Genomic DNA, 13,841 nt, shown 5'->3' on the forward strand with positions numbered 1-13,841 from the left:
GATTTTTTGTTCTATTTTTAGTATGTTATGCTTTAAATAAAGGAAAGTTTCACTTTCCTCCCTTATCATAATATTTCCTCATTTTCATCTGTGGGAGTAGAAACTGATTATTTCAAGGCCTTCTTGCTAACCCTCTACTGGGACATGCTGACTCAGCTTTGGAAATTCCACAAATAGGGGAAATGTGGTAGTGTTGCATCTGTCGTGCTTCTGAGTGATAACCATCCCTTGTCACATTTGAAACATGACTTGGTTGCCTTTTTATATCTGATGCATTTAGATATAGTAGAAGTATTTCTGCAGTGTGTATTTTGTGAAGTGAGCCTGAACTTAAATGGAAATGGTATTTTTGTCTGTGTTAAATACAGATTTCTCAAAATAAAGCAGTCAAGGCAGCGTTTTACGATGGATTTTGGTTTCCCTAAGCAGTGTCTATGTAGATTTTTTTTTCCTTAGGTTTCTGTAGTAGTTAAAAGTATCCAGACTCCCTGAAAATTGATGCATCCTCAAGGACTAGTAGGTTTCTATTTCTGGCATGTGCATCAAGATAAATAACTATTCTCTAGCAGTTTGCATGGACTCAGGCTAAGTAGGCCTCAACCTTTATCCCAACAGGAATTCCCAGACCAGAAAATTCTGACTTCATTTATGGTTTATAGGAAGTAACACAAAACATGACAAAAGAAAGCCTTCCGTTTTCCTCACAGGCAATCACATGGGACCTGTGCACTGCTTGAATTCACCTTTGGGTCAGTGGGTCAAATATTAAAAAGCCTTTTACTGTCCCAAAAAGTCCTCTTAAGGACTTTTAAAGCTTTTAATACGGTCCCACTGCTGATAATTTACTACTGTTAATAGCTATGGTCTTTTTCCAGTCCAACTGTAGATAGTTAAATGTTAAGTCTTTGAATTTTAAATGAAGAAATCTGAGTTTCCTTAGATTCCTCAGACTTAGCCTCAAATCTAGAGAAGTTTCTCAAGAGAAACACCAGTTCCTACTGCTCTACAGGTGGATGCAACATTGACAATAATTTAACCCTGTGTGCAAATCTGTTTTGTCTTTATATTTCTGGCATCTTTGAAATGAAATATTAAAGGAAAACAGTAAATGCATGATAATCATCAGAAGAAATGTATTCACCGAGCTATTTGCATCTTTATTAAGCTGAATGCAGTTCTGAAAATATTTTCCAAGCACAGATCCTGATGCTGCCAACTAAACCAAAGTGAATTTTTCTGTGGCATTCAGTTAGAGAAGGATCAGGCCATGACAGAGCAAATGCTCTGTCCTTGGAAAGAGCAGCTGCTGAAAATAGTGGACAGAAACTCCTAAAGCCACCGTGGCCAAGTATAGGTTATGTGTGCACAACCACATTTGTAACTTGCGGCTCTGCTGCTCAATTGTGCCATCCTATAGCCTCTGGAAGATCAGACAGCAAAGCCCTCACCTTTGCCATGCTCCTGTTGTCTAAGAAGTCCCATTGCTTCCTTTGCCAAGGAAGGAGCATCCAACCTCTGCTCTAACACCTGCTGCACAGGAGGGGCCAATGCACAGGTTGACCTAAACACTTTTTATCTGCGGTTTGAGGAGCCCAGTTTTGTCCTCTGCAATGACACTGCACTCTAACCTCTGCACTGAGCAAGTGGTACTGTATCCTGAGACAGATTAGGGAGAAAACCATTTGTTTTCACTGCCATCTGCAACCCTTTTGGTCTAATGTTACTCTCATGAGAGCACAGACATTCTGCTTCAAGCTTTGAGGTAAGGAAGTGGAACAGCCCAGTAAGCTCCAGGACTCACCACTCTTCAGAGTTGCCATCTTGACCAATGTAGACTAAAAAACAAGATCTAGAAATTCTGTAATAATTTGAACTATTTACTCTGGAATCTGCATTGCTGTGTGCACAAATCTGGCTTCTGAGTATTGGTTATCATAACTCTTGATATTTCAGCTTAAGTGGAATAGAACTGTAGGATTCTTTCAAGAGTTATATTGCCTCAACATAACAAGAGTTTTGTCTGGAAATACTTGGTGTTTATGTCAGGTGTTTGGAAGTATGATTTTAATTAGAGCAAAAATAATTGTGAATTTCTTTTTCACATATTATCGCAATCAGATTTTTTTTTTTTTCACTGAGCATTTTACATACATACAAAAAAGCATTTCAACTAATTAGTGTCACTGGCACTGCATATATTTTTTGAAGAACTGAAGTAAGCAGTGCTACTAAATACTTATTATTTGCTGTATCATGTTTTTCAAAATTACAAATAATCACAAGAATCAATTAAAATGGGATGTTTCAGTGCATACTTCTGAGGGTTTTTTTAAAGAGCACTTTAAATTAAGCTGTTAATTTAATGTTATTGATTTAGTGCATATGGAAATTCAGGTCAAATTAGTTTTCTTTCCTCCTTTATTGATAGCAGAAAGTTTATCCTGTGGTCTGATTTCATGCTGTGTCCTCTGCAAAGCAAGTAATCTCTTCCATGACCTCTTTGCTCTCTGTTGCACATCACAAACTCACCCTTTCTTTTGGACAGCATCATGTAAAACACAGTTCTGGGAGAAAGTGAATAGCAGAATGAAATTACAAGATTCATTCATTCTCTGTGGGGAAAAGGGACTTGAGTCTTGTCTAAATATCAGTAAGAGAATCCTGAAAAATATACATCAATCAGCATGTCATTAGCTCAGTATAGCATAAAGGAAGCAAACATACTTGAGGCAATTTTGTCCAGTGGGCAATAGAAAACTGTCAGAAATTCACCAGCGTAATATTGATGAAAAATCAAAATAAAGAGATAAGGGGTTCAACTTAGGTTGCTGCTCATCTGACAAAAAAGCCTTTTGCTTCCAGAGGTTATAAGTTCTGAAATCTGAATTTCTGATTTCAGGCTCATAGGTTTAGTGTAGCATTTTCAGAAATTGCTATAACAGTTATCAGATCATCTGAGGTAATTAATTGATTCTTACTTAACAGCAATAGAAACAGCAAACCAGTCACTGAAACAGTGTGAAATTGAATGTGGAGACACCTGAACATACTCAAAGTTAGAATGACACAATGATTTTTCTGAGTTGATCTGCCTTTTTGGTTCACTGTATTGTGGAAGATGGAAGCTAGATATTTGTTTCTAGGAAGACTAAGAAATAACGAGTTTTGAAAATTTCACTTTGTAATAGCAAAAGTATGAATAAGAGGTGTCTACATCAGTATTTGATAGTTCTGGTTACAAGTGTATTCTGTGGAAGTGAAGGCAGGTACCATGTATCTTGTAGAATCTGAAGGCAGCAACCATAGTGACTCAAGTCCATATTTCCCACAGAAGACAAAAGGCAAATCAAATCACCACTGGCAGGTGAATTGCATGATGGAAGGTTCTGCAGCAGCTCTGTGCTGGACTGACCAATAACAATTCAGTTCCAGCAATATTTAGCTTTAGCAAATGCTGTGCTGTCCATGAACAAACTTAATTAAAAGAAAGCTGAGTCCAGCTCACACAGCAGACACAGCACTCTGATAGTTTGCACAGAGAGAAGAAATCCTGGGCATATATAAACTGTGAACTCTTTTAAAGTTCATGGTTTTAATTAAAACAGTAGTTATAAATAATACTCCACTGTGGAGCTGATACAGGCATTTGCAACAAATAATTTTCTACATTAATTTCCTACAAACTTTTTTGGTTTTGCTCTTCGTAGGTTTGGGTTGGTTTTGCTCTTCATAGGTTTGGGGTTTAGGAATTTGCTTGTTTGCAATTTTTGGACAAAATTTGGTAGAGCAATCTTTAGTCTATGCCTTGTTTAAGGAGTAACAGCAAAGAGTGTTTCAGTGATGGCTCAGTAATGCTGGGTACCTAGGTCACATCTTTTCTGATTACATGACTCCAGGAAAAGGATTTCAAACGGCAGAAGTTCTTTTCTTGGGTCATTATAAAGTTCAGTTGTGCTTGAACTTATGTATATGAATAACAAAAAAATATTTTTCAAAAGCATTGGGAAAATGCTTTTCTTCAGAATAGCACTTATGAGTGTTTTCTGTGTCCATGTGCAGAACCACTGTGTCTTTTTAGAAAGTCACCTTGTTACCAAACTTTTGGCATGACTTAATGACAATCAAGCTTATGCAGAAAATGGATGCTGCAGGTTTAGTTCTAGCTGTATTTATAACGTTTAATGGATTCAGCCTAATTATTACTAAATTGTGGTTGCATAATTATACTGGGGCCAAATCTCCTGTGACATTTTGGAAACATCACACTTAATAAATTTTGAGCCATCATAGTGTTACCATCAGGTAGGGCTGGGCACAGAAGAAGGATAATTTATGAAACATGTTGTCAGCACTAAGTAAAAAGACACAGCAACTACTGTGAAGTCGATATGTCAGTGTGTGAGATTTAACATCTCAGGATGTCAAATCTTTGTGTATTGGAGCCTTTGGAAGACCATCAAACAACACAGAGATTCTTTTGAAGGTATCTAAGACAAAATAAGCTGCTTTGAATAACCAAATGTCCTCTGTTCTTCGGTATTTTCCCTGTGAAACTATCCGTGTTTAGACGGTCTTGGTTGAGGAGATAGCTCATGCTTCCAACAGTGTTTAATGCAAAAAAATTTAAAGTGGAAAAGGGATAAAACCAGGCTCAGTAGAGATAAGCTTGGGGGCATCATGCCAGTGTGTGAGGGATAGTGTGCTAGTGAGATCTGCTGTCTCAGTGGAGATAGGGGATGGACATCCATGCAGGAGCAAGAATACAGGGGTTATTGATGTGTTGGAAACCTCAGAAGCACCTGAGAGTGTAATAAGTAGGGCTTCTTCCCAAAAAAACATGTTGGGATTGACAACCCAACTAGAAGGTAATCTGACTACTCCCATGAAAGAAAATAAAAATTGCTTCTGTAAATACTTCAGCAATAAAGAGAGAGCTAAGGAAAATTTCTATACATTATTGGATGTAGAGGGAAACAGTGACAAAGAATGAGAAAAAGGATGATGTACTTAATGCCTTCTTTGTCTCAGTCCTCAATAGTAAGACCAGCAGTTGTTCAGGTGAGTTGAAAGATGGGAATGGGATCAGAATGAGGCCTATATATTCCCAGGGGAAATGGTTAGTGTTCTGTTACACAAATTCATGGTGCCAGATGGGATCCATCCAAGGGTACTGAGGGAGCTGACATAGTGCTCATTGAGCCACTGTCAATCATTTCCCAGCAGAAAGGTTGTAGTTGACTGGAAGTTAGCAAATGTGACACCCATCTGTAGGGACAGGAATATCTGGGGATTGACAGGTCTGTCAGCCTGACCTTGGTGCCAGGAAAGGTTATGGAGCAGATCATCCTGAGCACAGTCACACAGCACATCCAGGATAGCCAGGGCATCAGGCCCAGTCAGGATGGGTTTGTGAAAGGCAGGTCCTGGTTGACCAACCTGGTCTCCTTTATGACAAAGTGACACACTTAGTGGACGAGGAAAAGACTGTGGATGCTGTTTACCTAGACTCTACTGAAGCCTTTGACACTGTTTCCCACAGCCTCTGTCGGAAACTGGCTGCTCATGGTTTGGATGCATTTTCACTCCATAAAAACTGTCTGGATGGCCAGGACCAGGGCAAGGTGGTGGATGGAGTTGCATCCAGTTGGCAGCTGGTCACAAGTGGCGCTCCCCAGGGATCAGTGTTGGGGCCAGGCCAGTTCAATTTTTTTATCAATGATCTGGATGAGGGGATCGACTGCACCCTCAGTCAGTTTGCAGATGACACTAAGTGGGGCAGGAGTGTTGATCTGCAATAGGGTAGGGAGGCTTTAGAGAAGGATCTGAACAGGCTGGAATGATGGGAAAAGGCCAATTGTGTGAGGTTCAACAAGGTGAAGTTCCTGGTCCTGCACTTGGGTCACAATAACACCACTGAACACTGCAGGCTTGCTGAGGAGTGGCTGGAAAGCTGAATGGTGGAAAAGGACCTGGGGGTGCTGGTTGACATCCAGCTGAACATGAACCTGTGTGTGCCCAGGTGGCCAAGAAGGCCAATGGCATCCTGGCTTATATCAGCAGTAGTGTGGCCAGCAGGACCAGGGCAGGGATTGTCCCCCTGTGCTCAGCACTGGTGAGGCCATGCCTCAAATCCTGTGTTCAGTTTTGGGCCCCTCACTGCAAGAAAGACAAGGAAGGGCTTGAAGTGGGTTCAGTGAAGGGCCATGAAGCTGGTGAAGGTTCTGGAACACAAGTCCTGTGAGAATCAACTGAAGGAGCAGGGATTATTCAGCCTGGAGAAAGGGAGGCTCAGCTGAGACCTTGTCATTCTCCACAACTGCCTGCAAGGAGGTCGTAGCCAGGTCAGTTGCACCAGGGGAGGTTCAGATTGAATATTAGTTAAAAATTTTTCACCATTAGGATTGTCAAACATTGGAACAAACTGCCCAGGGAAGCGGTGGAGCTGCCATCTCTGGAGGGATTTAAAAGACAAGTACATGTGTCAGGTAGGGACATGGTTTAATGACAGACCTGGCAGTGCTGGGTTAAGGGATGGACTCAGTGATCATAAAGGTCTTTTCCAACTTAAACAATTTCAAGATTCTCTAAAAGAACTTCAGAAATATTCTTGACAAGGAGACCTGCATTACTTTTAGCAGTTTCCTTCAACTGTATTTGTTATATTATTAATACATTGTGCATTTATAAAATCCATGTGAAGTTTAGGCTTTCTCTACAGCATTGTAAACCTTTTGGTGTGGTCCTGAACAAGAGAGTGAAACTAGCCAGGGATCAATAGTTAACTGGCCATTGATTTATCTTTCTATATTGTTAAAAATGTGCCCACACAAAAGAAAGCAAATAAGCAAGGAAAAAGTCAAAGGGAACCCTGTCATCTGCCCTTCATTCATTTTGCTCACTGCAGTGATGGTTTAAAATATGTCATTGGCAAATCTGGAAAACTGCATTGTCTGGACCATTGTTATAGCAAAGGTTTCATGAGAGTTTTTTAGTTTGTTCCTTCTTTTTATAAAACAAATATGTAATGTAAAAAATCTTTGAAAGCAGGTCTCTTAATTCATATCAGTGTATCTTCATTGATTGGGAAGGCACCACATGCAGGTACACAGGCACATCCCCAATCCCTACACTACACCCTTCCTTCCCATCCTTGCTGAGAAGGAGGAAAAGGATTTCCTGCTGTCACTTCTCTGATACCAGGAGGTGGTGGAGTTTGGTGTGACTTTCTTTTAACTTTCACATTACTAGCCCATATTCATCCTATCTAGCAGTGATTAAGTAAGTTAGGAGCATTCTGCCATGCCTGAATAGATCAGTGAAGAGAGAACATCTCTAAATGTTCCTTAAAGACGTTAGGTATTAGAGTGGAAGTTAAACACCATGATTATAAATTCAATACCTTACTCTGCCTGAAACCAGGCATCTTTTGCACATGTGAAAAAATATGCTATATTAATATGAGAAAGCAGCTGGACTAAATGGAGTAACAATAGAAAACTGGGGGGAAGGTCTTTTCATTCTGAATTTTGGTCTGTGAATCCAACCAAATGTGCATAAGATCAGCTTTTAAATTAATGTCTGTTTCAGATGTCCTGAAAGTTCTCATGATCTGCAGTACTAAAAATGTGAATATTAAAAATATAAAAAATGAAACAACAGGAATATTGAATGTGAATCTTCTGAGGGTAAATATTGCATGCTTCCTCTAAATTTAATTTAAGCTTAGTGGCTATAAAGGCTCCAGTTTAGAAATAATTTAATAAACTGAAGATGAGTCTGATGCTGCCATACAACTGCAGTTTTCAAAATGGTGAGCAAACACTGGAAAACGTGTGAAATACAACATAAATGTTTCCGTATAGATGATCTCGTTTCATATATATGGATCCATAAATGTTTTTTTCTATAAAAAACATTACTATTTTTGTCTTGAGGGGATACAGAAGTTCAACCTAGATCTTTAAAGGAGACAAGGAGTTCAATGCATAGGCTGAAGATCTGGGCAGTAGCCATAAGGCAGAGATGAACTAATTTGAGGAAAAAACTGCTTAAAGAGTGTTTTGAACCTGCATCTAAAAAGACAGAATTGTTTTTCTAAAGGTGTGCTGTAATATTGACCTGTGTCAAAATGAGTATAATAAAGATTAAATTTATTAAAGACAAGCAAATAAATAAATATTGATATATTGATAGTACTATTGATCAATAGAATAAATATTGATTATATCTTTTAAAGGAGGAGTTCAGAATCTCATATTGATCCACATGCAAAGTTAAATACCCAGAATAAGTTTGGAAGATGGAAAAAGAAATCATTTGAACTCATAATCAGTGCTTGGTTTCCTAGAGCAAGCTGCTCTAAGGAGAAATAAATTAGGTTCAGTAAAAGGAATTGGTACATAAGGTTTCCAGATAAACCAAACATACTCAGTTTCCAGTCCTACTGGGATCACAGATTAGAAGAGTTTTGAGTTCCTTTTGGGAAAAAAATAACATTGCCAAAAGCTGTCTGCCCCTCCCTACACGTGTCTTTCAGGAATGCATTACTAAATGTACTGCGTAAGGAGCTTTAGCCTCAGCTCACACAAGAAGGAATTGTTCTTTCAGCTTTTCACGCGTTGCTTCCAAAGATTATCTCAAGATGGGAGGGAAAATCCCATCTGAACGTTGTCCTTCCTTTACAAAGTGTCTGGGAGGGCCCAGCAAAGCAAACAGCAAACTTGGAGTTGTAGCACATGCCCCACTTGGCTGGGTTTGGTTTTGTTTCTTCTTTTTTTTGTTTGAAATGCTGTTGGTGTAGTGTGCTTCAAACCCTCTGCTTTATAAACTTCTTTTGCTTCCTTGGCACAGGCCTTGGGAGCTGAGTGACTGGCCCAGTTCTTGCTTAAAGGCAGTAACAGAATTTCTGGCTGTTTCCCAGTACAACTGCTCCTGACTGCTGAACTCCAGAGCCTTGCAGCAGGACGCCTGCTCTGGTGACCACTGGAGTTGGTCTGAGCCAATCAAAAACATGGGCTTGACCTTCTGCTGGTTTGTAGTATTCACAATTTTAAACCCTCCAATTTAAAGATTGGATTTTTTTTCAAATTATAATTAAAAAAAAAATCTTCACAATTTTAAGCCTTTCTAGGTGTGGTTTTGACCACTTTGAGAGTGTCTATCATACACATCCCAAGCCAGAATATGCATGCAGCTAAAGCCGCTGGAATACAAGGGCCAGAGGAGCTGAGGTATTATGCTCATACAATGATGGTTAAACAGGCTGCAGTGGGAGCAAAGGGAGTTGCAAAAAGCCGTGCACTTCTCTGGAGAGGAGCTTAAATCGACTTAATTTCTTTTTTCTTGTTGTTGTTGGCTCATTCTCTGGCACTCAGCGTACCCACACAGACTGGCACACACCAGGGCCCCAGAATGAGCTTAGCCTAAGGTGGGAGGCTGTGCCAGGATTTCCTAGGGTTGGGACTGACTGGATGAGTTTATCCCTGCTTAGTTGGGGCTGCAGTGCAAGTGCAAACTGTATGTGGAAAATCCTTGGGCTGTCAAATGGGAGACGTTGGCTAAAATGAACATCTGTGAGGACAGCCAGGAGCAGGCTTTTGATCGTCCCTTGAGACTGCTCCTGCAAGTTTGCATGTCTTGAGCATGGTTCTTCTCCAGTCGGAACACTCAGCAGGCTGCACAGTTGCTTCACTGTTGTCTTCATGAAGCAGCAACTTGGCCTGGTGTTGTACTCATTATTTATCTGTGTTTGGCATAGAGCCTGGGAAAGGCAGGGGAAATGTGCTGCCACACTGCAGAGAGCCTGCAGAGACCCCTGCTCCTGTGAGCCTCCAGGACAGTGGTCCTGCAGTGGCTGGCCCTGGTCCCCCTTGGAGGCCCTTCTCACTCGTGGGGGATTAGATCCAAGGGACAGGTGTGCTTTGGGAAGGCTGCATCCACAGGTGTGTCCCTCCACCACAGTGCAGGGCCAGCATGGTGTCTCTTGTGTGGCCCATAAGGGTAAATTTCTTCACTGCAAGAACAGTCAAGGATTGGAACAGGCTGCCCAGGGAGGCGGTAGAATCACTGTCCCTGGAAGTTTTTAAGTAGTGCTTAGAGAAACGGTTTAGTGGTAGACCTGGCAGTGTTGGGTTACTGGTTGGACTTGATCATGGAGATCTCTTCCAACCTTAGTGATTCTGGGATTCTGTGAACTCCCTAGCAAAGCCCAGGCTCTGCTTGGCTGGTGCCCCACAGCACTGGCTCCCAGTCTCCAGCTGTGGGGCATCCAAGTCACAGTGCTGTTGGAGTTGTTTGTGGCTGGTGAGCGTGTGGCTTTCTGCCACCCACCCTTTTGGTTCCTGCCCAGACTATTGGGGTCATAGGATGAAGATGCAGTTCTGAAGTGACCTTCAGTATCAAACAGAAGAGTTTCAGCTCTCTCACTGATGACTGGTCAGTCAGTGCATTTTGGGACTGGAGACAATAATAAATGAAATTTTAGTGGCCCAAGATGGAAAGTAGCATTTTAAAGTCTAATGAAAAGTCTTAGAGAGCATTGAATGAGCCTGATCCAGACACTAACAGCACCATCAGTCCTGCAACCCCGGGAGCTGTTCCTTCACTGAAGGCAGAAACTGAGCTGTCAGCTGTTAGGATTATGAAAGACAAGTAGTTCATGGGGTGCTTGGACTTATGGTTCTGGTTAGGCTTATCTTGTCAACAGATAGGCACATTTTGAGCAGCAGGACACTTACCTTTGACAGTGAAAAGCTCAGCAGTGTCACAGGGATAGGGAAGAGAATATCTCACACAGGAGCTTGGGGAATCTGGGAGGGAAAGGCTTGGGCAAAATGAGAGGTTTTTGTTTGGACCTCCACAATGAACATCAGAGATCTCTGCACAACTGAAAAAAAAGATCACAAGGAGCCTCAGTGCCAGAGGCTGGGAGTGGGACCAAGCCTGAGAAATAGGGACTCACGAGGGTAGGTGGCAGTGGGGTCTGGCTGCACAGTGACAGGGCAGCTGGGTTCCACATCACCCCTGTAAAGCCTCCTCAGCTCCTGGCTGCATTACTGTGAAGGCATTTCATCTTGTTTCAGTTGGTTGTGTGATATATGGCTTCTGTGGGCTGATAATTCTCTCTAAAGGAAAGGGGTATTTCTCTAAATTCTATATTTGTATAGTAAGGAAAAATAATGTGAATTTTTTCATTTCTTAGAAAACACTGTTGTGTTGCAGAGGTAGCGTGAGTGGCCTCATCTGTCTCTCTCTGTTTGAAGTATTTATTTATCACATTGATAAAAGATAGACTTGGCAAATCCCTGTGAAAGAGTGACTATGGTCTGCTAGTCTTTCATTCATCCTCAGAGTGTAGCTAACTTTCCACGGATATTTAAAACAACGACATTTAATCTCTAGCACAGTTAAAAGGTTTATGTGTTCCTGGTTCAGAAGTGAAACACATTGGCAACGGTTCTTATTTATTTTGTTTGTATGACCCAGCTTGAAAACTGAGTAGTCAAAGGAGGAGTTCTCATTTTAATGTGCTGTGGGACTGAGTTGCTTCAGTGAAAGCAGAGGCTGTCGTGAAGTTACTGATGCATAACTCCACTTTTCTACGTTAGTCTGGTCTTTGGCTACAGGGATTTCATCAGCATATTTTTTTCTAAATATTAGCAAGAGATGTTAGTCCTTGAGCATTGATTGGTGGATTAATCAAAGCCCTTAACCAATCAATAGGTAGAGGTTTGCATAATAATGGAATTATTTCTGAAGAACTGAGCCAATTGGAATTGCAAAACTTTCTGCTTCAATTTGCTTTTGAATGCCGCTGCTTTACCTGCCTCTATTGCTCATCCTTTCAAAGTACTTAGTAACAATGAAGATGCTTCCAAATTCCTACATGTTTCATTTTTTATATGGTTTTGGGGTGTGGAGGGTGGATAAGGGGGGGAAGTACCAATAAAACTTACATAGCTTGCATACAGAAAAGGGGAAAAACATAAAGAAAAGGAAAAAAAGAGACAGAGAAAGAAAATTATTTGCATTCTTGTCTCCTTGCTTTTCCCAAAGCAAAAAGTGTGATCTGAAGCTCATATTCCTCTTCTTTTCTTGTCTACCTTCCCTCCAGGACTGTTTGCATGATTTTCCTTCCATTGTTGGTACTGTAGCAATTCTGACCCCTCACTAGCATCTTTTGGTTACTGGAGAGGAACTAGCTTTGGATGTGTATAAATGTAAATTGATGTGAGAGCAAGGAAGATAACTGCAGGGAAAGATAACTGGAAAGGGAAAAAAGATTTTTCTATATTTGAGGTTTGTCACTTCAGTTGAATTTGTAGTAAGTTCAGCGTTCCCGTGTATGGCGCTCCTCTCCTCTCTTCTGCCCCTTACTTAAAGACATGGTAATAACTGGGTATATTTTTATGGAGAGCAGCTTGAAAACATGACTGCTTTAGTCTTTTATTTCTGTTTTGAAAAACAAAAGAATTCATCATGCACAGTAATGTGTTGTTTCGTGGGGCAGTGAGTCGGGAGATGCAAAGCTAGAATGCAGTGGTCATTAGCCAGTCCATCCAAAGACAAGCATCCATAACCCTGAGATCAGAATCCACATTAAACAGCATAACAGTATTACATGCCCCCTGATTTTGGACCTTTTAGGGTCTCTATTTACAGGTTTTTTTGTCTCATCCAAAAGGGTTAAAATTTCCCTAGAGTCTGATGTAAGAGAAGCTAAAAACTTTCTTCAGCTTCTGATTCTGGTACTTAGCTACCTTAGATTTACCTTAGTCATTCTTGCCACTGCAAAGATGGTGTGTGTGAATCACAGCTTGAAGCAATTTCCAATATTGAGGCCTCGAATGTAAAAGGCAGTGATGAAGCAGATATCTTGGTTCTGTCCTGTCTTCATACATCTTCTTGAAACAGAATGCATGATTGTGTTTGACAAGGCACATCCTCACTGATTTTAATGGAGTGAAATTTGAAACTAGTTTAGTTAAACCAGGGCAGATGGCTGCAGGACTGTGTGTAATTTCATAACAGTGCAAGGTTGCAGTGCTGCTGCAAGGTTATTAATCTGATTTTAGGACAACTCAGCAAAAAAAGAGTATTGCTGTTGTCAAGTCAATGTTGAACAGGTACAAATTAATTCTGCCTATTAAAATGTGTAATAAAAAGAATTAAAAACTCTGTCTCAGAGAACTTTCTCAGAGAAGGTGTTGTCTGGATTACTGCACAATATAATGATTGCATCTTATATTTTTGGTTATTTAACATTAGCTGCAATTATGTAGTAATGCCTGATCCCAGTCAGGCTTGTGCTGGCAGGTGATCAGATATTATGTAAAGCTTATATCAATAAAAATGGACAGAGCCATGAAAATTTGCAAGGGCATAACTAAATTGATTTAATGCAATCAAGACCTGGTTGTCTGTAGACAAGGGGTTTTTTTTATTGCTTCAATACAGTTATTTTACATATGGCATCTATGTCTCTTTCATGTTTCTATGCAAGAGTTCAGTGAGCAAGAATAGGAGTTGGAGCGGTTACCAAAATGGAAAGTTTAGCCTAAAGAGCTGAAATAGAACAAGAAACTGCTTTCAAATTTGTTTTTTTTCAATTATTCATGCTACAGGCTTTGTTTTATAAGATGTTTTCATTTAGTCTCAGAATAAACATGTGACCTGTGTCACCCAGGACCACAGGTTGAACTGCAGAACTCCCCCATCCTCTCCCAGCCCAGTTAGATCTTGTTACTTATTATTAAGGAAGGCATTTTAGATGGGGAAAGAACAGGAGAAGATACTATGAAAAGTATTCTGTGTTTTCAACTAACCTTTTTCATGATGAACAG

The 13,841-nt window shown here is 40.5% G+C and overlaps 1 protein-coding gene across 1 annotated transcript in view; it reads left to right on the top strand.

Annotated features, from left to right (window-relative positions):
- The window catches only part of RBMS3 (RNA binding motif single stranded interacting protein 3), a 443,341-nt gene that overhangs the window by 274,193 nt on the left and 155,307 nt on the right, over positions 1 to 13,841 (top strand). The window lies entirely within an intron of this gene.

This window comes from Ammospiza caudacuta, chromosome 1 (assembly GCF_027887145.1).
Source record: "Ammospiza caudacuta isolate bAmmCau1 chromosome 1, bAmmCau1.pri, whole genome shotgun sequence".
NCBI lineage: Eukaryota > Metazoa > Chordata > Aves > Passeriformes > Passerellidae > Ammospiza > Ammospiza caudacuta.